Below are 26022 nucleotides of genomic sequence, written 5' to 3'. Positions count from 1 at the left end.
TCCTTCCTTCTACAATTAAAATATATATATATATATATAAAGAGTGAGTTGTAATTTGAGAAAGGGCTATATAATTCAGTGCCTGATTACACCACCTTCCTCCTCCTTCCTTCTACAATTAAAATATATATATATATATATATATATATTCAAATTTGCATTTGAAGAATGCTTGTGTAGGGTTTCTGAGTGAAAAACTAAACACATTAAAATAGCTGTCTTTGAAATAGAATTTTTTTCCCTTTCCTCCAGAAAATAACTACTGGAAGTACAGCTCTTTGGAAATGTATTTCTTTTTTTTTTTTTTTTTAAAGATTTTATTTATTTATTTGATAGAGCGAGAGATCACAAGTAGGCAGAGAGGCAGGGAGAGAGAGAGGGGGACACAGGCTCCCTGCTGAGCAGAGAGCCCGATGTGGGGCTCGATCCCAGGACCCTGAGATGATGACCTGAGCCGAAGGAGAGGCTTAATCCGCTGAGCCACCCAGGTGCCTCAGGAAATATTTCTTAAAAATGATGTGTGGAACATAGGTGAGTTGGAGATTAGAAGAAGGCCACAGACCCTCTCTTCTAAGAAGAGTGATCTATGTTCACGTGAATACGTATCTCTTGAATTATTAGTTCCTTTATATCCTTCATCAAAGCAGGTGTAAATGACAGGTGGCAGTGTGATACAGTGGTTGGGAGTTGAGTGTTTGTCATCACACCTGGGATTGCTTCCTAGATCCAAGACTTCCTAATTGTGTGACCCTGGGAAAATCTGTTTGTCCTCTCATAATTTTAAGGACCTCACCTGAAAACTGCTAGCAATACTGATGTCTACCATAGTGTTGTTTTAAGTATTAAATGAAATAATATTTATAAAAGCCTTAATGTAGTACCTAGAATATAGTAAAGGAGTGAGAGAAAAATTGAGCAGGACACTCACAAGCTTGTTAGTTGCTACTCCAGGGATGAAGCTACTGACAAATGGTATAGATTGTGTGTGTGTGTGTGTGTGTGTGTGTGTGTGTGTGTGTGTGATTGCCATTATGACATTTTAGAGGTAAGAGCCTTTTGCTTATTAAGGAAAACATTTAATAGCTTTTTCCCACCTGTGTTTTTAGATACGTAGATTTTTAATAATTTGCAACCCATACTGTAACCACAGACTTCTTACCAATCACTGATTAAAAGCAGCACTGAATAAAGGTGCCAAAAGGCTAAATGATGCTAGTAAACATTTAATGAGTGCTTGCTATAATGCCGGGTGCTACTTGTTAAAGAACTAGTTCTCTTAACCTTCATAAGACCTTAGAAGGTAAAAGTTATTATTCCCATGCAGGAGGGGAAGTAACCTATCCAGGTTACACAGGTAGGAATGGGTAGACCCAGAGCTCAAGGCCCCGCAGTCTGGCTCCCGAGTCTGTTCTGGGCATGCCATTGTGTCATGGATGCTCCGATTTTCCTGACCTCTTCTCAGCAGTGAGTAGAGTGGTTTCTGGGGCTGAGGCTGTTAGAATGAACTCCTGGGAGAAGTCTGCAGAGATCTAGACCCATGTTCGAACTCACATAATTTAATGGTTTGGTTCAAAATCACCCTAGGGATTCAGCACCAGAAATGACTCGGGGCCTCCCTACCTGGGAAGATGAGGTCTTGCTGCCTCAGTTTACTTTTTTTTCCTAGACCTTTCATTATGGGGGTCAAAGAGTATAGACTCTGATATAGTTGTTGGAGTCTGTTGATAGGATATCTTTTGAGGACCTTTTTAATGTGAAGGGGCTACTTGAATTTGTCATAAAGAAATAATTGTAACCTTTAAGAGTTGTTTCTTTTTTTTTTTTTTTTTTTTTTTTTTTTTTTTTTAAAGATTTTATTTATTTATTTGACAGAGAGAGATCACAGTAGACAGAGAGGCAGGCAGAGAGAGAGAGAGGGAAGCAGGCTCCCTGCTGAGCAGAGAGCCCGATGTGGGACTCGATCCCAGGACCCCGAGATCATGACCTGAGCCGAAGGCAGCGGCTTAACCCACTGAGCCACCCAGGCGCCCCTAAGAGTTGTTTCTAAGGATTAATTGAAGACTGAAGAAAATCCCCTTCATCTTCAAGGCCCACCTGGTTAGTTGATTTTTTTTTTTTTTGCATTTATTTCTTTTACAAATACTAATCAAAAAAGGAAGAAGGAGTGCCTTTTCAAATAACTCTTAGCCTTTTCTTTTCCTCTGGGGTAATTTTCTTTGCAGACTACATTTTTAAGAACTGGCTAGGAATAAATAGAAGATGAGCAAAGAATGATTATGAAGGAGAAAAATATCCAGGTAGTCCGATTTAAGGTTACTCCTTAGGGACACTGTCCAATGTCTTAGATGGAACATACAGGTATTCATTTTTAAAATTTATTTAATTTATTTTTTAAAGATTTTATTTATTTATTTGTCAGAGAGAGAGAGAGAGAGTGCACGCACAAGCAGGCAGAGTGACAGGCAGAGGCAGAGGCAGAGAGAGAGAAGCAGGCTCCCTGCTGAGCAATGAGTGCTGTGCAGCTGTGCAGCACTCGATTCCAGGACCCTGGGATCATGACCTAAGCCGAAGGCAGCGGCTTAACCAACTGAGCCAACCAGGTGCCCCAACACACAGGTATTCATCCCAGGATTTTAGCATTGTGAGGCACCTCAAAGACCATGTAGTCCCCATTTTTGCAGGTGAGGAAGCTGAGAAAAAGCAATTGAGCAACATCGTTTTGTATTTTGAACTGACTGCTGGGAAGAGCAAAAAGCCATGACAAAGAGGCAGCTCCCAGAATTCTCCCTAGGCTGGCAGATGCAGCCTTTACATTTAGTTTCCCTAAAGTTTGGGATCTTTCACAAAGAAAGTCTATAAATTAGACATTTTCTAAGTTTTATGTGGGAGAAGGAAAATGTTGCCTTTGTTGCATGTGAAACTTGGCAATAAACAGTGCCTTATATTTTGTAATGATATTGCTTAGAATTCAGACTTATTTAATTTAATCCCTGTCTTTCCACTGCCTTCCACAAAATGAATCTTTGTGTCTACAAAGATTATTTTCCAAACTTTTACTTATACTAATATCCCCCATTCAGAAATTGTGATTTACTTTTTTGATTTTCACTTATGACTAGGAATGCTCTTTTTTAAATTAACATATAACGTATTATTTGCTTCAGTGGTACAGGACTGTGAATCATCAGTCTTACACAATTCACAGCACTCACCATAGCACATAGCCTCCCCAGTGTCCATACCGCAGCCACCCTATCCCTCCTCCCCCACCCCTCAGCAACCCTGTTTGTTTTGCGAGATTAAGAGTCTCTTAGGGTTTATGATTAGGAATGTTCTTACACTGTCATTTCATTGTCATTCCTCACTGGCTTTAGAAGATAGTGCTTAATATTTTTGAAAATGTCCTTTTTCTTCCTCTCTGCCACAGCAAGGAGTTTCAGTAGACTTTAATATTTTTGAAGGCAAATGAGGATGAATATATGCTTGAGTTTTCTGTGGACTCTTATAGTATTTGAAGGCAGTGTGAGTCAGTAAGGTAGATAAGTATAATTTAATTAACATACACAAATTAGAGGTTATAGCAGCTGAGTTCTAGTGTTGTTTTCTGCCACAAGGAAGAATTAAAATACAAGACTCCTGGTCATTTAAAGTCCAGAAAAGACAACTCCTGTGTCTCCTTTCCTGGTCTGCTCTGGGGTGCCCCTCCTATTGGAGATTGCATGGTGTGCTGGAAAGAACCCTGGACAGAAAGCTGTAGGATCCAGGTTTGTGGGCTGACTCTGCCCCCCTACACCCTGTTAGGTTTGGAGCATATAACATTACCTCTGTAGTCCAAAGTTCTCTCATTTGTCAGTTTGGGTTATGGCTTAGACCAGTGATTGTCAGTCCTGGCTATGCATCTTGATCAGTTGGAGAGATTTTGTTTCCTGGATATTTTATTATGACTGTATTAAAACAGAAATCTTGGTTGAATTTTATAGTGAACACCCACCACCTGGATTCTACCATTAACACATTATCTATTAGTTGGGGGGGGGGTCTTTAAAATAAACACAGATTCACTGACCAACTCATACACGTTATAGAATAAATACCTCTGGGCTTAGGGAAGGTTAAGAGGGGAAATTTCTTTATATACTTGTGTTTGAGATTTTGTTTCATAGTGAACATATATTACAACTGCTATTACTAAAAACTACCCTAGCAAAACAAACACTTACACACATTATTCCTGGACTCCAACCTCCAAAGAGTGATACAGCAGGTCTGGGATCGGTCTTTGGCATCTCTATTTTTCCGAAAAGTAGGCAGGATTGAGAACGCGGAACTATGCAGTCACTGAAGTGCCACTGAAGGTTTAGTATTCTAAGGGGCTATGAACTCTGTTTTTTGTTAACCGTAAGTCCCCTTCTATCGCAGATTGGTTTCAGTTTCCTCTAGATTGGTTTCATATTTTTCCTGGTTCATATAGGCATGCAGCTGAGTGCTGCTATTGTCATAGTAGTGAGTCTGCAGCATAAGGAACATCCCAATGTAAGTGGAGGAAACCTCAGTTTCAAGCTTCCTGCCCCTTTTTTTTTTTTTTTTTCAATTCTAACCTGGACAGTTTGATATCTCTCTAAAGCCCTTAAAACTACCTTCTTTTCCTCTTTCTTTGTAGATGATTGCCTGGTTTGTTATGATTCAGACCATTACTGTTCTAGGTGGCTTCCCATTCTCCTCCATTGGTTCCATTCAGACGTGCTTGCTCCCCAGGGAAACCCTCTTTAACCTCTCAGATCTGGGCTGGGTGCACTAAGCTCCCCAAACATCTTGGCCATTCCTCCTTTTGAGATACTTTTCTCAGTCATATTGCAGTTGCTTATCTGTGCTTCTTTGTGTTTTCCTTACCGCGCTGTCTTATGTATCTTTGTTCTGTCTTTTGGTGGCACACAGTAGGTGCTTGAAATCTAGGTTCCAGATGTTTATCTCTCCGTATCAGTGACCCATGTCAATATGAGTTTCTTGCTATCCTTGATGAGACTTTTGTGTTTCCAAAAGACTTTGTATTTGTCAGCCATTTAAATATTAATATTTTATTCAAGTTACTAATTTGAAATTCTAGTTGTTCCTTAAACTTTTAAACTCAAACTTTTTATTCAGTTTTAAATTTATAAATGTTAATAGTCACAAGAAAACTGGTTACAGTTTGGTCTCATTTAGTTAATTAAATTCTCTTAAACATTCTACTGCATTAATAATTTCAAAATTGTTTTGTTTTTAAGACCTAATTTTCCTGCCTAATAAAAATGTTCTTAATGCTTACAAATCTAATAAATGTATAATGTGGTGAAACTTCTCCTAAACCTTCCAATATCATAACAAGCTTAGCAAAGTTCTGCCTTACTTTTTAACTTGAAGTCACAGAATCACATAATTTACATTGGAATTGCAATGGTCATCTGCTAGCTAATCCAATATGCCATACTCTCTTAAACATTAATAAACGCTTCAAATATTGAACATAAGAATACTAATATGACAGATTTAATTTAAAACATTGTTTACATGAATTTCTATATACTCCCAGGCTTAAGGGATGTTTACCCACCAAAAAGAGGAATTCTACCATCAACCATTCCACTAGGTTTCAAGGTCAGGAGGTGCTGATGTCCAGGTGGATTTTTCTTAAAATTATGGGGGACATGTAGACTGCTCTTTCACAGTTGCTATGCCAGGGAGGTCTCCAAATCCACATGTCCGCATGGAATGAATGGTCTTACAGTCCTCATCTGATGGATTCTGGTTGTAACTTCTGTAGGTCTATAATCCTTCATCCTGGTTGCTTCACTACTAGACTGGTTAAATCCAATCTATTTACTGCTTGATTGTATTCCATTTTCTCTTTTCTCATTCCAATGTTTGTAGCTATTTAGATAATATCTAATTGTATTCTGTGTGTTTCTGTAGTTCTGCTGACATAGTCTTTGATGACAGTTAATAATTGTTTTGCTATGAAGGATCCTTTTATTATCCCCTAACATGGATTTTGGAAGACTATGGGGGAGGGGAAAGGGCAATTTTTAATAAATGATAATTACGATCACTTTATTTTGGCTGACCAAAGACAAATTTAACTTTCTATCAGAGCTTCTTATTTGCATGAGCTAATCAGTACTACAAAATAGATTGATAGAATTCCAATCAAAAGGAAAATTGTTTGTTTATTTGTGGTCTGATCAATGCATATCCCTAACATCTGTTAGGCTTACTGGCAAATGAAATCATTTCTCAGGTCCTCATCATTTCCTTTGTAGGTATCAGGGGGTGGACTACAACTTAATCTTAAAAATTTATCTGCTTTCCTTCCTTTCTCAGTGGCTGCTTATTCATTCTTTCCATCTTGTTGGGACCTTTCTTATTCACTGCCTTTACCCATCACATCTCTGATTTCCACCTTTCACTCTTCTCTTTGGCCCATAAGCATCTTGCTCTTGTTAGAGAAGTTCCTGCTTGATTTTGAATTCCTGTGAGCATTTTTTTTCATCTACCCTGATTTGTTGTTGTTCTGCTTAGTTGGTGTATATGTTCTAGTATTTTCTCTACTTCTCTTCTTTCCTCTCTGACCAGTCCTTTGTCACTTTCATTAACTCTTCTCATAGAGGCTGAGGGGGAACAATGAGCACAGGTTTTGGAGTCAGGCAGATCTAGATTTGAACCTCAGCTCTCTCATCAACAGGTATGTGACCTTGGGAAGTGCCTTACTTTGCTGAGCTTCAGTTTCCTTCTCTGTAAATGAGAACGATAACACCTCACTTATAAGTTGTTATAAGAATTAAAGGACAATGTGCATATAGTGTCTCAAGTGGTGACTGGCATTTTATAGACTCTTTTTGTAGTTGTAATATGTGTATTAGCCAATCTTTCCTGAAGCATTGTCTTTTCCTGTGAAGCATTCAGTTTTTATTTTGTGCAATAATTCCAAAATTTCTGTCAAATCTCCTATTTCCCAGCCTCCAGATTTCTATGTCTACTGGTGTGCTAAATATCTTCACCTGGATGCCCCATCCAATCCAAGATTCAACACTATTCAAGCAATACTCAGCCTGTGATTACTTGGTTAACAGAATCTCATTCCTCACAGTGGCTCGGAGGTTGGAGATTCCCTCCTTCCCTTTTTTCCTCTTCCCTTCTATCCACCCAACTGGTGTGCACTGAGCATTTTTTTATGGACTCTTCACTGTCCTCTGCACTTAGGCTTCAGCAAAGAGCCAGAAGGTCTGAAGCCTGAAGAGAAGGATGAATTTTAAGAAAGTGTGATAGGTTCTATGATGGTGAAGAACAGAGTGCAGAGGACCCTTGCAGAATTGGGATGAAGTAGGGCCAAGTTTAAATTTCTTCTCCCATCCCCATTTGTAATCAACCCAATAAATTCTACTTAGGGAATATTGTATTTCCATTCCTTTTTCTCTCTTCCCACTACAACTCTTCTGTTCAGTCTCAGTATTCCAGACACATTGGTCTAGGCTGGACATTCCTAAGAGTTTTGCAAATTTGTCTCCACTTTGTCCTGCAAGCAGCTGCTAAGGTCTCTTCCTGAAGCACAAATCTGATCATCTCTCTCCTGCTTAAAACTTTTTTTGGCTACCCCTATCAGAATTCAGTATAGGAAACAGAGGTCACTCTATGTATTCTAATCATGAAAGGATTTAACATGGGGGATTAGGGATTATAAAATCAGAGGAAGATTAGAGGAGCAGACACAGGAAGGATACACCAAGAGTCTACCTCTAAGGTCTCTACTAAAAGTCTGGAGTTAAAGAACCTCAGCCATAGTTGTTCATCCATCAGGAAGCCAAAGGTGCTACTTCCGCTCAACTGCCTTTCCTTACCCAGCAAGACAAAGTACCCCAGACTGGAGCTGCTGGAATACATCACTTCTCTGTAATCTTACCAAATTGGAAAGCAGCCAAAAGAGGTCAGAAAATGGTCTCCTTTTAATTTCCGTCTTCCAAAGCTCCTGCAAATGCATCAAATTCATGGAACCTAAATCTTCTTCTGAGTCCTGGCTTCAAAGAGTCTGGTAAATGTAGGTTTTAATTTGCTAGCCTCTGTATGGGAAGGGAGACTAGAAAGAGGGAGGGGTTGAGCGTGAGCAAGGCACTCATGGCATCCGTCCTGCCAGGCTCTCTGCTGCCTATAACAAATGCAACCTACTGTTCAAAGCTGTGTGCAGTTTCATCCCTGCCCATCATATTTTGCTTAACCTCTTCTACCACCTATAATGTCTGCCACTAGCAGGTGCTAAAAAGATGTTTGTTGAATGTCTGAATGAATGACTGAATCCATTCATTCCTGATGCAGTTCTCTCCTACTTCTGGCCATAACTTTATCAGGCGTGATCTTCATGGCTGGTCCCAACTTCTACCTGCAGAAAGCCTGCCATTTCTCTGAGGCCCAGCCAAATCTGCCCTCCTCTGAATGTCTTCTAAAATTCCCCTGTTCTCCGCTTGCACCTGTATCTTAGAGCTTATCACCATCTGTCTATGTTGCATATAGCTATGTACTCATGTTTTCTTTTTTTTTAACCTACCATGTTGTGAACTTCAGGAAGACAGTTATTGTTTTATTCATGAACATGGCATTCTTTCCCTCCATGCTTCCCTTATACTTTTCTGACCACCTTCCCCTTTCCTCCTCCTTTTCTCCAGATATAGCCACTCCAAGACCCTTCTTGGAGATTTTCCTTTCACTTTTCTTATTTTCCCATATTGCAGTTGAAACTTGATAATTTATAGGTGTGGTTAAATCTTTGTAGCTGCCTTTCTCTTGTTTTGCATGAAGACCTACATGCCCATTTTTTCTTAGCCTAACACATTTTTTCCTGTTTTACTCCAAGGCAGTAATACAGAATAAACCTAAAAGGGGAAGAGCCTTAGAAAGAAAGAGGATAAATTTTAAATTTCTTTTTAGTTTTTTAGTGGAATTCACAATATGTTCAGTGTTCTGGTTTTCTAGGCCTTGACAATAGAAACTGTATTAGTGGAACATTCCAGACATTATCATATTCATAGCTGGGATTCTGAGCTATAAAGACAGAGTCATGTGATTTGTCTGTGTTAGCCACAGTGAAGTTCTTAGAACTTTACTTTGTTTGGAGTATGGGAATCCTCTCACTATTCTTTTAAAAAGTTCATTTTCCAAAGACATCTACCTCATAAGACAACTGAAATTTGTAAAACAAAAACAAACCTATAGTCTTCAGGGAAAGTGAGTTTTTCTTTTTGTGCTTAAATAGACTTTTAGAGAAGTTTTAGGTTCCCAACAAAACTGAGCATAAGAACAGAGAATTCACATATACCTCTGTCCCCAAATCCATTGCCTCCTCCCTTATTAACATACCTCCCATAGTGGTACACCTCTTAAAACTTATGAACCTACATTAATATATCATCCCCCAAAGTCCATAGTGAATATGAAGGATCACTCTCAAGGTTATACCTTTGACAAAAACCCATGAAATATATGATGTATCTACCATTACAGTATTATAGAGTAGTTATAGGCCTTAAAATTCCTTTGTTCTCTACCTATTCATCTGCCTACTTAACCTCTGGCAACCACTTATCTTAACGATCTTCATAGTTTTGTGTTTTCTAGAATGTCATACAGTTGGAATTATACAGCATGTACTCTTTTAATATTGGCTTTTTTCACTTAGTAATACACATCCAAGTTTCCTCCATGTCTTTTCATGGCTTGATAGCTCATTTCTTTTTAGTGTTGAATAATAATGTTCCATTGTCTGGATGTAATGCTGTTTTTGGACATTTACCTACTGAAGAACATCTTGATTTTTTCCAAGTGTTGGCAATTATGAATAAAGCTGCTATAAATACTTGTGTACTGGTTTTTGTGTGGACATAGGTTTTCAACTCATTTGATAAAAAATGAGCACAGTTGCTGGATTGTATGGTAAGAGTATAAGAGTATGTTTTAAAGAAACCACTAACTTGTTTTCTAAAGTGGCTGTATGACTTTTGCATTCCTACCAGAGATACAGATTTATTTTTATTAGAGGTTCAAGGGACTTCTTAAAGATTCATAAATGGAAAAATCCATCCCTACAAAGGTGTAGAATGATCAGTGTATGGCCTAGTTTCATTTTACGAAAATATGAGCTTGCCATATTTATTTCAAATGCTCATTCTGTTTCTCCTCTCAACTCAAATAATAGAACTCAAGATTGGTTACAGGGAAAATTACATTTTAAAAAAAGGCAGACTACATAATCACATCTGTAGCACTGATACTATGGTTCATTCTTGACTTTTTCTGCTTGTGGATTAGCAACTTTGGAAGAATGAGGAATGCAGGTGTTCTTCTGCTCCCCACCCCAGCTGACTTGGCCAGGTATCTGCAGTCATTTAGGTGGACTTCCTTGCTGATACGGCTATCACCCAGTTAGTCACACCAAGGGGAAACTATTTCCTTAGGTGTTAATGGACATTGCAGCTACAGACAGAGTTTTATTCCTGTTCTTTAGATCCATTGTAGCTAACTTTCTGTGAGAAAATTAGATAATAGTCTGGCTGGGGTGGAGGGTCCATTGTAAGGGCTAGATCTTGCCTTACTTCCTTAAGCCACACCCCTTCTTGCAGTGGTGCCTCTGTACTGGGTTGGGTACTGGATTTTCGAGTAACAGCCACAGCCCATTGGTAGCCTCACTGTTAAGATGAAATTCTGCACTCAGAAACACAGGACTCTGTCCCCTCCAAACTTAAATGCTGGTGAAATTTCTCCAAGAAGGCCCTTCTGCTCAAGAAAATCAATAGCCTTTCCTCTGCCAGTTAATTCAAAGTAGAAAGTATGTTTGGAATGCCTTATTGTTCCCAAGGTGCCCTAATTAGTTGGGTTATCATTAAAAGCCAGGAGTTTCAGAGGTTGAATCTTTGTGGAGTAAATTAATGCCTATGGTGTTCTATAATTTCAAGGAGAAGGAGAATTCTTAAATAAAAAAGTGAGCTAATTAAAAATCATCTCAGAGGGATTTTTAAATTTTTTGAACTGAAAGATTTTCCCCCAATCATATTAAAAACAATTCCACAAATACACAGAGTATCCATATATACCAGTTATTGTAGTAAGCTGAGGGGTTAAAAAGACAAGATACTCTAACATCCCTCAGGAAACAGACTCTAGTAGAAGAGTCAGGTACAAAAAGGAGCCTAGTCTCCCTATTACCATTTATTTGAGTGTGAAGAGGGAGAGTTCATCTGAGGATACAAAGGTAAATAAAACTCAGGACTAGGACTTTCCTGAAGGAATCTGCTAAGGTGCTCGCTTCGGCAGCACATATACTGAAGGAATCTGTTAAGAAGACAGAATATCATGGGATCAGTGCCATAATGTAGAAATGGTTAACTCTAGCATGTAGCGAATGGTGTCTGGAAATGCTTCAAGGAAGAGGGAGATGCTTGAGTTGGGTCTTAAACAGTAGGAGTTCAGGAAGAGGAGGGCAGGAAGAAGAAATTCTAAGCAATGGAAAAAGCTTGTGACAAGACCCTGGAATTTTAAATAGCTTGGCAGTTCTGGAGCTCTGAATATTAAGACATAGATGAATGGGAGTAGTGAAATGGGAATGTCTGAGTTAAGGAGTACCCTTCATCCTGCACATGGTAAGAAGCAGGGAAGAGTTTTCAGTGAGAGAGGGAACAATGGTGTTTTCACTTAAAAATCCACAGGTAGTTGTAAGGGATGGATTGGACAAAGTGAGATGCAAGTCTTCTGAGACCATCACATTAGCCCAGAGGAGAACTGGTAATGATACTGGGGTGGTGGCAGTGGGGAGCTGATGGACAGAAGAAAGAGATGTTTAGGAGTACAGGCAAGATGAGTTAAAGAATGATGCCTGGGTGTTGCCTGGGTGTCTCAGTCAGTTAAGCACCTAACTCTTGGTTTGGGATCAGGTCATAATCTCAGGGTTGTGAGATTGAGACCTGTGTTAGGCTCCACACTCAGTGGGGAGTGGGCTTGACATTCTTTCTCCCTCTCTCTCTCTGCCCCTCCCCCTGCTTGCTTTTTTGCTCTCTCTCTAAAATAAGTAAATCTTAAAAAAAAAAAAAAAATGATGCTGAGATATCTAAGTACCCTATAGACTAGCCAAAATAGTCTTCTACATAAGGGTCAATAAAAATTTTATTTGGGCAACACAGTAGAGAGTGATGCTCTTAATTGAAAAAAAAAAAAAAAAAAGGAAATCCAAAGGAAGAACAGGTTAGGGGAAAAAAATTGTTTGGTATCAAGTCTAGGATTTTTTTTCCCTTTTTAAAAGACAAGACAAAACTACCTGATTCTTGCCAATGACAAATCCATATGCCTGTTTTGTAGATTGGCATGCTATTGCTAATTGAAAATATTCTAATTGAAAACGATGTCCTTCCAGATGACCACTGGAAAATAACCTTCATACATTATACAGGATTGCCATGGTTATTTATTTATTAGGCCTCCTCTCAGGCCGGGCTAATCAGAAACAGGGATGATGTGGTCAGGCTCGGGAGGATTTCTGTATTTTGCCTTTGAGACAGCTCCCTGGGAGGGGAAAGAAATTGCCTAGATTCCTGGGCTGCTGGTATTCTGAAAACCATTTGTTCTAGTTGATGCTTCAGAGATCAAGGACCTTGTCAACTTCTCAGGATGAGCTTGGACCAGAGCACTTTAAACATTAAAGAGAAGGAAAATGCAAAATAAGGATCTAGTAAACGCCCTGATTGATGAAATAAACATAATTTAACACTTTTGCTCAGTTCTTTTGTTTTTGTGTGTAGGTGAGGATCAATATGTCATTCTTGGTAATTCCTGTTTCTCATGGGGCAGGAGTTGGCATATGACATGTAGATGCCCCCATCCCTGAATAATACTTTAATTAATGTCTGTTATACATTATTAAATATCTATATAAACTTGAATATTGTGGTATTGTCCTGAGTATCATATTAAGTGACTTCTGAGATTTCATTCCATCTCAGTAATCACGGATGATTAGAACTTTGGATAGATGTAGTTAAACAACATGTACATATTTGTCCTGCTGTAAATATTTAAAAAATATATATTGAGTACTGGGTGATATAGCATGAGTACTGAGTACATAGCATGTTCTGGACACTTACTTTTAGGCTCTGGGGACATAATAAGCACAAGAGACTATCCTGGCCTGAAGGGAGCCTTCTTTATAATGTAGAAGATAAAATTTTAAATCAATAATCATATAAGATGGTTACAGAGAGAGGTAAATGTGTAAAGTCTAGAGAGGAATGTGCTGGAAAATGATTGGCAGAGTTAGGGAAGCCTTTGCTTCGATCTGAGGCAGAGAAAGCCATACAGAGATCCTGTGGTGAAATGAGCTTTTTGAGTTCGAGGCGGAAGGAGAGCAGTGGTTGGGGTGTACGTAGATACCATAGAATGATGGAGAAATGGCTTTTTCCAAGGAGAAATAGAATATGCTTATTAGAGACTCAGATTTATGTATGTTACATATAAATGGCTATCCCATCTCATTCAACAGCTTGGTGAAATAGGCATTCTGACTCCCATTTCTTAGATGAAGGACCTGGGTGTGAGGGACTAGGTTTCTAGGACCTGAGACTGGGCATTCTGACTCTTCCATTGTCCCTAACAGCAGACCGGCAGGATTGAGCAAGGCACTTGGAAAGAAATGCTGAGTCACTGGCTTCCTAGGCTGCCTTTCAGAAGATATTTGTCTTAAATTTTGTGATGGCTTTGATGGGATATTAATGATGATCAAGCAATGATGATAGTGGTGGCAATAACTCTGCCAACTAGCATAGAGTTTTTTAGTTTGCCAAGTATTTTATATGGTTCCTCATTTGTGGCTCAGAAGAGCCCTCAAAGGTAAGCAGAACTTGTTTTATTCTTCTCATTTAGGTTAAGAGATTACCTGAGGTGACACAGGCAGGGGACAGGGCTGGGATTTGGCTCCTCTGATTCTAATTCAGGGTTCTTGCCTTAAACCACAGAAGCTCCTGATGGAAGGAGGAGATATATATGGCTCCTAAGCCTGTAGTCCTTCAGACTTCCAGAAATCAAATTTGTGCTTTCTTTAGAGTGCTTTTGCCTGTGAAGAAGAAGTATAAAAAATGGACTCACTCATGAGTATATTGAACTCCTATTGTGTGCCAGACACTGGGAACATGAAAGGATCTCAAATAGGTTAAAAAATACAAATTATTTTAGTACAGTGTTTCTGGCCCTATAATACAAGACTAGAAATAATGCTATGAAAATACAGAGGAAGATGTGATTAAGTCACTTTGGGGAAAACTTCATCAAGAAAATAACCATAGGGCGCCTGGGTGGCTCAGTCGTTAAGCATCTGCCTTCAGCTTAGGTCGTGATCCCAGGGTCCTGGGATCAAGCCTCGCATCCGGCTCCCTGCTCAGCAAAGAGCCTGCTTCTCCCTCTCCCACTCCTCCTGCTTGTGTTCCCTCTCTCGCTGTGTCTCTCTCTGTCAAATAAATAAAATCTTTTAAAAAAATAACCATAAACTGGTTTTAAAGGGTAAACAGTAGGGTTTCTTCAGGGAAGGAAGGTTATTCTAGGAAAAACAGATAGTTAGTGTTCCTCATATACTCTATTCTTTTATCATGGTAATTGGGTGTATACAGAGCATGGGATATACAAGAAGGACTCATGGGAAATGATGCTGGTAGATTGAAGTTCAATTGCAAAAGGCCTTGAGTGCCAGGCCCAGGAAACTCTGTATTTGGTCTGAACTTCACAGGTTTTTTTTAGCGAGGCAGTGGTATGATTATACTAGCTGTGTTTTAGAAACCAAATGCTGTTAGCAGGGGGATGTTGGGTTGGGACAAGGGAGAAGTCAGAAATTATTGTAATAGTTTGGTAGAAGGAACAAACACCTGAATTGGTTGTCATGCCTAATTACACATTGAGGAGAACTGTAGGAGTAACAGTGAGACTTAAAGACTAATGTGGAGACAAACCAGTTGAATTTTTGAATGCACACACTGTTTTTTTTTTTTTTTTTTAAGATTTTATTTATTTGTTTGACAGAGATCACAAGTAGGCAGAGAGGCAGGCGGGGGGGTGGGGAGGGGTGGGGAGCAGGCTCCCCGCTGAGCAGAGATCCTGATGAGGGGCTTTATACTAGGACACTGAGATAGTGACCCGAGCCAAAGGCAGAGGCCTAACCCACTGAGCCACCCAGGCGCCCCGCATGCTGGTTTTCTATCTGAATGCACAAACACCTTGTTTTGGTCTCCCTAGACTCAACCCAGTTCTCTGACTCTTTAAGCCACTGTTGATTTATTTTTCTATCTTCAAAAAGGAGAGAAAAAGTTTTAGGTCTGTGATCTTAGGGATGCTTTCTGTGTGATGTGATTGTTGATTCCATAGGATTCTTCTGGCTGAGAAATGCTGAGTGCAAACACATTTTTGAAAATTTGGATGCTATGACTATATTTATGTATTGCAGATTATTTATCTTTTATGTATTTGGAACTGTTGTTGCATATTTGAAAGCCCGCCTACTAAGCACTTTGGGGAAATTATTCTCATCCAGTGACCCCTGGTAGGGAAACATTAGCAGAGCAACGTACTCTGAATTTCAGGCTTCCCACTGAAGGTTGAAGGAGAATTTAGGTATGAAGTAAGGGATTATACTGCAGTGCTTATGTCAGATCCCACACTTTTCTGGAATATTCTCTGCTCTTCTAGTAAATAGGGACCACTCATCTTGGTTTTAACATGTAATGTAGAGTTAGATTTGAGAAAAAGAAATCAACAAACACCAACTGCTTGTTCTTCAAATTCTAAGCATCAAGAATTCATTTCTGTTGTGTAAAAGGGTTACACTTAATCTGAGGTAAAATGAGTGTTTCTCCTTTAACATGGAGTTGTCTCATTCCTGCTCACCCAAATTCGCATAACACTGTAGGAAGAGTCCCCAAGGCATCTGGCCTGTTTAGTCAAAAAGATTTTAGGGGTTCTCCTATGCCCAAGTCCTAGGTGTCCATGGGGAAGAGGAAGCATTTGAGAGTGTTCTGGTTGTTCATATGCTGGTATTAACACCTGGGCAAGGAAGCTCCTTCAACTTCCTGGATTCCCAGTTACTGCACTGAACATAATCTTATTTATGTCCTGGGAATGCTGTGAAGACTAAGATATGTCAGTCCACTTGAATGAAGTTCCATACATAATAGGGTTCAGAATATATTAGTTTCTTCAGACACTGGTTTATGGAAGTTAGGTAAGAGACAGGCTTTTTCTTTAGGAAGATTTTAACTTTGTTTTCAAAACCATTGATGGGCAACATGTTACTTAAAATTCGTTGGTTCTCATACCTCTGTAAACAGTTTCTGATGTCAAAAATGGCGGTATATGGCCAGTTACCCTCTTGGCAATCAAGAAAATAGGTATGTTTTTACTTTTTTTCTTTAGGCTGGTTATGGAAAATAGAATCATTTTAGTGTTGAAAGTCCGGTCTTTAGGAATCCTGGTCTTTCAGACTTTTTAAAGCTCTGTCAGCAGGCTTCTCTAAAGCAGATTTTCTGAAAAAGCTATCCTTTTTTCTTTTAAAACATATGGCAGGTGTAGGTACATATTTCAAATTACTTTCCAGTCTTTGAAAAGAAGTGTTAGTAGTCCCAGAAATTGTCCCAAGTGTAATTGACTTGGATATTTTGTCTTCCACAAAATTTAATTGGCGTTTGTAGTTATCTGAAATGGAAGGTGGTTCTATCATCTTTTGAGGAGGGAGGAGTGGAATAGTGGCCAAACTTTAAAAAATTAATTGCATTAGGGTAAGTGCCTGGAATACCCATTTTCATTGACCTAATTGTATATAGATGTGCAAGTATTTAATCTAAGTAATTTGTACTTCTGTGGTTTTATCATTTTCATGCTTCATTATCACCCTATATAGTCAAGCTGTTGAACCTGTTCCATAAACAGTATTAATCTCAATTACTTTGGGAACTTTAAATAATATTCCCTTATTAAATATATTCTTTGTTATGCTGCCCATGTTTTTGCAGTGTCAGAAGCCGTTGATGCTGATAAAAACATTTAGTTAAAAAACCTTTTCATGTTTTAATGAGATTAAAAAAAAAAAAACACGCACATTTGTATTTTCCCAGGGTTTGGGTTATGGAAAACACCTTGTTAGGCTAATTTAGAACTTTGGAGTCCAAAATCCAACCTCATGGCTTGGTTTTATTTGAGGGACATTAAAATAGTAGATCATTTTCAGTCTTGGCCAGAATGACAGTGTTGACAATTCGAAAAGAAGAATTTTAATTTGGGGCACCTGGGTGCCTGGGTGGCTCAGTGGGTTAAAGCCTCTGCCTTTGGCTCCCGGTTATGATCTCAGGGTCCTGGGATCAAGCCCCGCATCTGGCTCTCTGCTCAGCAGGGAGCCTGCTTCCTCTCTCTCTGCCTACCTGTGATCTCTGTCTGTCAAATAAATAAATAAAATCTTAAAAAAAAAAAAAAAGAAGACGAATTTAAATTTGTCCACGAGACTATAAACTTCTTGAAGGCAGGGTCTGTCACTTTCATCTCCATACCTCTGACACAGAGTTGCTTGTTCTTTAAGTGTTTGCTGGTTGGAGTTGAACTGAAGTGAATAACAAACAAAATTTGGGACTCTATGTTCCAGGTTTTCCTTATTTAATGTACATAAGACCACCCTGCAAACCATCCTTTCTTCATTTCAGAAATTCCATTTTATTATGTTCATCTTTGATGTGGAACATTTTTATGGCCTCCTGCTGTGACTCATTTGGGTGGTGAGTTAACTGCTTCCTTGGAGCCCAGCCCTTCCTTTTAAGCTGTGGTATTCAGGTTCCCCAAAGTTAGTTTGCCTCTGGCTAGAGATCACAACAGAACGTCCAAATGATACTTCAACTTCTAGGTAAAGAAAGAACTAAAATTAAAAACTCTGCATCATGTAAGTAACCTGTAAATCGAACAAAACTAGGAGCATTTGTGTCTTCCCATTAACTCTTGACTAGCACAAGGGAATTAATCTTTTGTGACAAGAAAAAAAGGTGACCCAAGGCCATTCTACCTACATTTAAAAAAAGTTCTGAAGTTTGAGTGTGGAGTCCAATTTGACTAGCATTTAACTTGAGAACCTACTCCTCTATCTAATTTAATTGTACAACCCCAAACAGATTCATATATATGCACTAAGTTTATAGGTTCGATATTAAAATAGAATGGGGGAAAAGCAAGAGGGAAAAAGTGTTAACTTCTCTTACTCATCCTTTAGTCTCCAGAAAGGGGTTTGCTCCTGTGCCTCTTCCATTAGTCTAGCATAGTTTGTCACACTTCAGTGTGCCTATGAACTGTTGTACAGGGTTGTTTACCCAGTACCACACATTCTCTGTCTTACCGGTGACTTAAGAGACCTCAAAGGGAACTTTTAGCTATCTTTGTACATTCATCTCTAACAACTACTTCTGTGCATATATTACACAAGAAAAGGATGAAATCGAGAGGTAAATTTCTGGGGAGAACTTTTCAGCCTTTTCTGCCTAAATTTTTGACTTGTGTAATAGGGAGACCAATCCCTGGTCTTCTCATCCTGTGCCTTGGCCATAAAGAAACTCATGTCCAAGGTGCCGTCCCCAGACTCAGGGCGACCTCTCAGTGCACATGAGCAGGTTGTCCGGTCTGGAGATGCCAGTAGATCTCATTTAGGGTGGGTTTCAAATCTGCATTCTTGCAGAGATGCTGTGGGATGCACAGGAAACTTCCTGAACGTCTGGGTCTCTATGGGGTTTTAGAGCTTGGTTTTAATAACAAGCAAATATGATCAGCAACTGGATAGAGAGTGAGATACCAATCCTGCCAAACTTCTTTTAGAGGCATGGGGCTGTCCTGCCCCTCTCAGAACCGGCTGGCTTCCGATGCTCTCTTGTCACACTGACAACGGCCCCTTGGCTGGGCTGATTGGTCGCCGGCAATAACTGATATGGAATACTGATACATTCTCCCTGGCAGTTCCTTCCACTCCAAAGAGGCTCCTTTCCTCCCCTCTTCTCATGTTCCTGACCCCAGCCTGGTGCCCAGCCAACCCCGACCAGGACGCCCCTGCACCTGGGGGAGGACAAGTCCTGGGCGTGATGCTCTGAGCCGGCGGCTGTGAAATTCACCCGGCTGCTTTCGCTCCAGCTCGCTCTCGGGAGAGTCCTGCTCCAGACTTCTCAGGGTTTTTACAGCACAAACAACTGCATGCGGGGCAGAGGGGAGGCTGAAAAGGACTTGTGTGTGGTGGTTTTATCGCCTTTCATCACTTTGCTGGCTTCATCCTGAGCCTTGCCCGGATATCTTTCTGCCTAGGACACTGAAGAAGGATCCCTTCTCCTTCTTTTGACTCTTTCTATTTTTATGGTAAGTGCTTGCATTGAATGAGCTGCTCTGCTGCAGTGAACTGGAGGCTCTCGCTGGCTCCCTCTCTTCCCAGCTAAGCTTTAGTGACCTTCTCTTTGCGTTGCTCCCTTTTCTCATGGATCTGTGTCTGGGGTGATCCGGCTAACGAAAATGCCAGGGGTCATTTGTCTGGGCTGTTTGTCTTTTAATTTCAATTTTATTTATTTTTTTCATAAACCTGAGCTGCTCGGCTGTGATGGAAACATTAGCACTCTCTCTTTGTCCTTGAAGCGGCAGCCAGGGGAATGTGTTCACAATGGTAAACTGCAGCAGTGTGCAGGGAGTCTGTGGAGGGTGGCTGACAAATTTGGGCAAGATGAATCCTTGGCGTGCTGAGGGTGCACTCTCGGAATCCGGAAGGGCTGGGGCTGGGCTGCCCACATAGCAAACTCTTCCCTCTTTCCAGGTGAGGATGAGCACCCGTGTGAGTTACCTTGGAGTCTGCCCTAGGCAGCGGCACTTGAAGTACCTGTCCCCAGAGTCCAGAACGGCCCTGTATCTTGTGGGCTTTACAACTTGGGCAGGAATATTCACGGCAGGCGGAATCCTGCACTGGCAGATGAAGTAATTCATGACCTCATTGCTGCTTTTCCTTTGGAATCTCAGGGTGTCTGTTCTGCAAACCCTATTTTACGTCCTCTTCAGAGGCCGGTGGGGCAGTGATGATAGGAACGTTTTTTGAGTTGACAACATAGTTTCATCCTCCTGGGAGAGAAAATGCTTTGAGGCTACTGGAATGGTCAGACTTTTCTAAGTGGAAAATGAGCAGGTTTCTGGGAAGAACGTGCGTGTTGCGGTGTCCACGGGCAGATTGTTTATTCCAGAACATCACTCTTAGGAGAGTGCCCTAATTTTTCACCTGGTCTCCCAAGGCTTGCTGCAGACAGAACCACAACTTCAGGTCTGTTGCTGGCTACCTGCCTCTTGCAGCCCATAGGAAACCGAGAACATTTTGGTATAGTTCTTACTGGTGGTTGATGGGAGTAGCTCTCTTCACAAGGGGGTTTTCTTCTCTTGTTTTTTGGTAGCAGGTGTTTTGAATTGTTTTGGTATTTCAGAGAATAAGCTTCACCATGGTAATGCTGCTTAGTTCTTTTCCAGCCTTGGGCTGGAGCTAGGTTGTCTTATTTGATTTTGTATGGGGTTTCCAGTTCTGGTCCATTTCACTCTAGGGAAGGTTCTGATCAAATGTAATTCAGCCTGTGATTTGTAAGATACTGCACCAATAAATGTGATTTTTGGTAACAGATGAGAAAAAAAAGTGGGATAAAATGTCTGGTCTTTCCCCCTGTTGATTGGGAGTTTGGAATATAAAGTTCCTTAACTGTCTTGCTCATTCTCACCACTTTTATTTCCACTGCCTGTGTGGATTTTTCTTAAAATAGTGGTGATGACATCCGGCATATGCTTTTATTCTGTTCCTTGGGTTCAAAGTAGATATATTTGGTGGAAGGTTTTCACATGAAAGCATACATTTAAATAAAAAGCAAGAATTTATGGATGTTTACATGATAGCCCAGTTGCAGAGTGAAACCCACAAATAGGTTAACAGCAACACAACAAAAAATTAGAACCCTTGCAGTCTGTAGTCTCTGAATCCTTAAGAAATGTTTGAAATACTTTCAGTGTTGTTTGGATTAGCTGTTCTAATATCTACCCTTTTTCCTACACTCAATTATGGCTCAAAGCAATGTCGTGATCTGACTGGTGGGCTTCTTGGCTTCCTTTGATCATTCTTTCATGCTTACTTGTTTGCTTTCATCCTGGATGGTGTTTTCTTACATCGTGTATTCTTTTTTTTCCCCTCCAGTTGTAAGGATTTTTATCAGGTGCCTGGCAACACAATTTCAGGTATTCATCAAGATGGAAAGAGAATCAGCTTGTATGTCATTGGAAATAGTCTCCGTATTTCACACTGTGAGCAATTTTGGATGCATTTAGAAAATATTTCCCTTTAATTAGTAGCAACTTAAGCTTTGAGAGAAAAAACTCCTTAGGCTTCTCTATCTTGCTGAACAGAATGTTTGCTTATGCAATGAGAATTTTGTGTGTGTGTGCTTATATGTATGTGTATATATATATGCAAACATATACACAAATGCATTGTTAATCTATTATGTGAACATATTTTTAATAGTTGTAGCATGCCCATTTAGAGAATAGAACAAAATTCCTAAGCTATTGCTTAGCATCCTCTAGCTAGCTTTTTTTTTTTTTTTTTTTTTTTTGGTAGGGATTTCCCCACTTCTTACACCCCTCCTCCAGATAACGCCTTTGGGAATTTCTTTGAATTGGGAGAATGCATTCTACAGCATTTCCTTGTCTCACAGCATGGTGTGATGTTAATTCCTTTGCAGGGTCTCTGAAGGCAGCCTAGGAAACTACTGCAGGAGAAATTGATAAAAGCGGTGCTGAGTGGAGCCCGTAGCCTCTAGGTGTGATGAAGTCACCACAACATTTTGTGTGTGTTAACTTAGCTGCTTCACCTTGCAATGGATTTTGCTGATTGGAAATGGGTCTAGAAGCACCTAGATTGGTGTAGATGCACTTACTCATTTTTCACACTTCTTAATTATAGCTATTGTTAAAACCGTGCTTTTACTGTCTCTGTTAGTGGTGGTTTAATTTGAAACCTGCAGCTTCTGTTGTATATCAGTCTTCCATGTTCATCCTCTTCATTTCTGTGTTCTTTCCTACTTCTGCTTTTTGTATGTTTCTGCGTGTGAGCACGCATACGTGTACACATAGGAACTCAGGCAGTGAAAGTTGATGACTAATGAAGAGTTGGTTACAGCTTCTTTTTTAGTAGCTGAACTCCAGAGTTCAATCTGCAGTCCTGTTCATGAGGGAAGAAATTGCCCCCAATAATACAAACACAACCTCATGCTTCTGCAAGCATTCTTGTCATTGAAACTATTTTCCATAGTTGATTACCAGTACCAGAAATAGAATCAGTTTTGCATTTTAATTAATGACATTCTAGATCTGTCTAGGTTGGACTGCCCTCAAATATTGACATGCTTACTACCTACAAGGTCTTTATATTAAGAGGAGGAGTTTATGGAGTTTATTCTTATAAAGCCAAAAAAATTTTGATTATGTGACACAGCCTTTCTTTGGGAGTTGGATGAAACATATTAAGGATGTTGGCTGAATTTTTCTGTTGTTTTTTCCAGTACAATTAATATAGTCCCTTTACCATCTCTCTCCATAAATCTTTTTTTTTTTTTTTTTTTTAAACAGAGGATAAAGGGGAATGTACAACTCCCACATAAAGCTGCTTAGGGCGAGGACTGTTCTTTAACAGAGATTCAAGACCATTTCAAACACCAGCTATGGTGATCTACTTTGAAAGGAACTTGCTATTCAATTGGCAACTTAGATTTTATAAAATAGAAGAAATGCTTCATGAGCTGTGTCGAATACTGCATTTTTGATCTGTGCCTCCCTATTGAATTCATCTAGGGCTATAGTCACTAGACAGCTTTGCAGAAGAAAATCATGTCCTCAGTAGCACAAAAATCTAGCCAGACTGTCACAAATGTTTATGTTGCAAGTTATATTTCTTGGGTTGTAGAGGGAGATGGCAGAATTTTGGAGGAGAATCAAATCACAGCCCCAAAATGATGCAAGACGAAAGGGGAAATTCTTCCCTTTATTTAGCATTTAATTCTCCAGTCAAGCTGTTTGCTCTTAAGTCTGAAGATCCAATAAATTGTTAAAAACACATAATGACATGTTTGGGAAGCCTTTCCACTAATAGAAATCTTTGACCCTTAATTAGGCATCTGCTCTAAGACATCAATGACCTTTCTGCTTGTGTGAGCCAGCAGCCATTCTTATAGAAAGTAGACATCTTGTAATACAGCAGGAATTTACTTACTACATTTTTCCTGTTTGTCCCCCACTGGGGACCTCCTGTGAGTGTCAGAGGGAATGAGTGTCTGGAGACAGTCAGAGAAGACAACTAGTCACAGTGGGATGCCTTCAGGATCCAGGGTTCCAGTACAGCCCCAGGCACCAACTGCTGTGAGACTAAGACTCCTATCTGCTTCCTTGGGCTTGGGCCAGATAATCTCAGAGGGCTCTCTCAGCTATTGAAAACTATGAACTGTTATTTTACCTCTATTTTTTACTAGATGGATGGTACTTTTTCAGGCAATTGATCCAGATTAGACATTCTTGGAGAGAAGGTGGACTATACATTCTCTTGATTCTAGAAGTATGACCATGACATGAGCACCAGTATTATTCAGAAAAGTGTGATAATGGTGAACTGTCATGAACAGAGCTCCTGTGTATGTGATCACTACCAGCTTACCCTGGGATATTTTGAAATGTTTCTCCTTACCTTCAATAAAGGACCTTGAGGAGTGTCTTATCAAACCTCTCATTTCCTAGGTAAGATAGCTAAGGCTCAGGGAGGCTAAGTGCCTCCCCAGGAGACCTGGTTAGCACCTGGGCAAGACATTTTAGTGCAATGTGCATGAATTTACTCAGATCTTTGTTCCATTCCTGGTGTGGGGCCCTTTCCACAATACACAGCTGACACTTACTGTGTCATTCATTGCTCACAAAACTGCTTTGTGGCATCTAACTCACTGGTGTCCATTATTTCTGGGCTCGTTTCACGCAGATTACGTGGCTGTACCAGTCAGAGTGAGTCACATCAAGCCAATATTTGTGGTAATTTGTTCATGCTTATGTAGAAATGTATTTTTTTTTTGTATTGACGTTTTGCTTTTCTTTTGAACATTTTAAAAATTTAAAAACACTGCGCTTAGTTTTTCCCCCCTGCGCTTCAACTATTTAACTGATGATCAGTTTTGTAGAGAGAGTGTTTATGGATTGATTCTTCCATTCATTCACCTAATACTTATTAAGCACCTATTGTGTCCATCCAGATGCCACACAGGAAGGGTCCAGTGGTGAAACAGCTGGATGCTACCATTTCTGAGGTTATTCAGAGCCTAGCTATGCTTCATGGGGTTTGTCTTGATTCCTAGCCAGTGACCTGTTTCACATCGCTTCTCAAAGAATCCAGTGGAAAAGCCGTTTGCTTGGTCAGTTTCTGCCTTGTGATTATTCCACTGACAAGTTCTTTTCCTGAAAAGGCACCTTTGCTGTCATTGCAACATGTATCATCCAGTTTTCCAAAACCCTATTCTTAGCTTCTGTTCTGTTACCTGACTGAACAAAAGAGATTAATTAGCTAAACTTGTTTGTACTATTGTGATTCACAAAATGAGTGTTCCCTTCTTTGGAAAAACTGTTCCATGGAATCCTAAACGGGTAGTCTAGATAGCATGGTGTCTAGGGAACTAATTGCAGGTTAAAGACCAGATCCCTTGGCCTTGCATAGCAAGCCCATTATTATGTACAGCCCATATTTGCTTGTTTTGCCTCTTGTTCTGAAGCTCCTGTAGAATGTTTCAGAAGCACCAAACCTATTGCAGTGCTTAGAGATATGCAGTGTTCTCCCTTGATACAGTGCCTTTGCATGTGCTGGTTCCTCCGCCTGAAATATTTCTCCTCTCTTCAGACTAACTTTCAAGGCAAGTTCAGATACCATCTCTCATGAATGTTTTGTGACATTTACCCTCTCTACTGACCCCTGTTGTACAGAGCTGAGCTAGGTCGACGGTGTCTGTCTTAACATCCCTTAGTACAAAGATCCCATAGGACTTTATAGACTGTGTTGTGATTATTTGTCTATTGGTTCCCTTTCCCAAATAGATATTTTGTTCCTTGAGGGCAGGGACTCTATTTTCATCTCTATATCCCAAGGCCTAGTTCAGTGTACTGTAGATACCAATAGCTAGCAGATATCCAGTAGTCCTTGAACAAGCAGATTGGGAATCACCATATAAAGCCTATGGTGCTGGTATTGGCAGCTACTGCTCTATGTGGAGAACTTAATTTTTCAAAATAATGTGACTCTATGAATTAGACTGCAAAGGATAAAGAGATTGGCAGTCATCCTAATGTAATCCATTAGAAATTTTATATAAAAACCCCCAGAAAATGATTGTCTCCAAATGAGCTTCAATAAAGTAAACAAGAATTAAGGGCCTTCTCTAAGCAAAGCATTGTATTAGATCTCTGGGAATGAAAGATTTAAGAAAATCCACAAGCTAGTAAAGATTTGTTTCGTGTGTAAATGATCTGATAATAAGGCAGAGATTCTTCTAGGCTGTAGATAGGCATATAAGTCCGGAGGTAAAAGGTGCATTCCAGAGAGAGGAGCTGGCTTGAGCAAGAACCTAGAGATCTGATGTCAGCAAGGAGATGGCTTGGGTGGTGGTGGTGGTGATGAAATGGAAAACGCAGGGAAAGACCAGAGACCTTTGGGTGGGGGAGATGGGGATGGTATCAGAAGAGCTAAGTGGCACCTTATTATTTCCTGAAGGACCGGAGATAATTAATAGGGCCCGGATAAAGCCAAAAAGGAATCTCTCCTCAGGTTTAATTAAATCAAGTCTATATTCAGCAGGGAAGGAGAGCAGTTGCTCAGTATATAACCACATAGGACGTTTGCGTCTCCCCCAGCCCGTTTACCCTTGA

At 40.0% G+C, this 26022-nt stretch overlaps 1 protein-coding gene across 2 annotated transcripts in view; it reads left to right on the top strand.

Moving 5' to 3' along the window:
* ANO4 (anoctamin 4) overlaps positions 1 to 26022 on the top strand; it is a gene marked incomplete at both ends in the record, with an annotated part of 455955 nt that overhangs the window by 63089 nt on the left and 366844 nt on the right. Inside the window, one exon of one of the 2 annotated variants that reach the window (XM_080810131.1) lies at positions 19655 to 19864. The exons of the other annotated variant lie outside the window; for it this stretch is intronic. Of the gene's footprint in view, positions 1 to 19654; positions 19865 to 26022 lie in introns of those variants that run through there. 2 annotated transcript variants of the gene reach the window in all.

The sequence above is a fragment of the Martes martes genome (assembly GCF_963455335.1).
Source record: "Martes martes genome assembly, chromosome: 8".
NCBI classification, from domain to species: Eukaryota; Metazoa; Chordata; class Mammalia; order Carnivora; family Mustelidae; genus Martes; species Martes martes.
The sequence above is the reverse complement of the archived record's forward strand: the minus strand, read 5'-3'. Positions and strand labels throughout refer to the sequence as shown.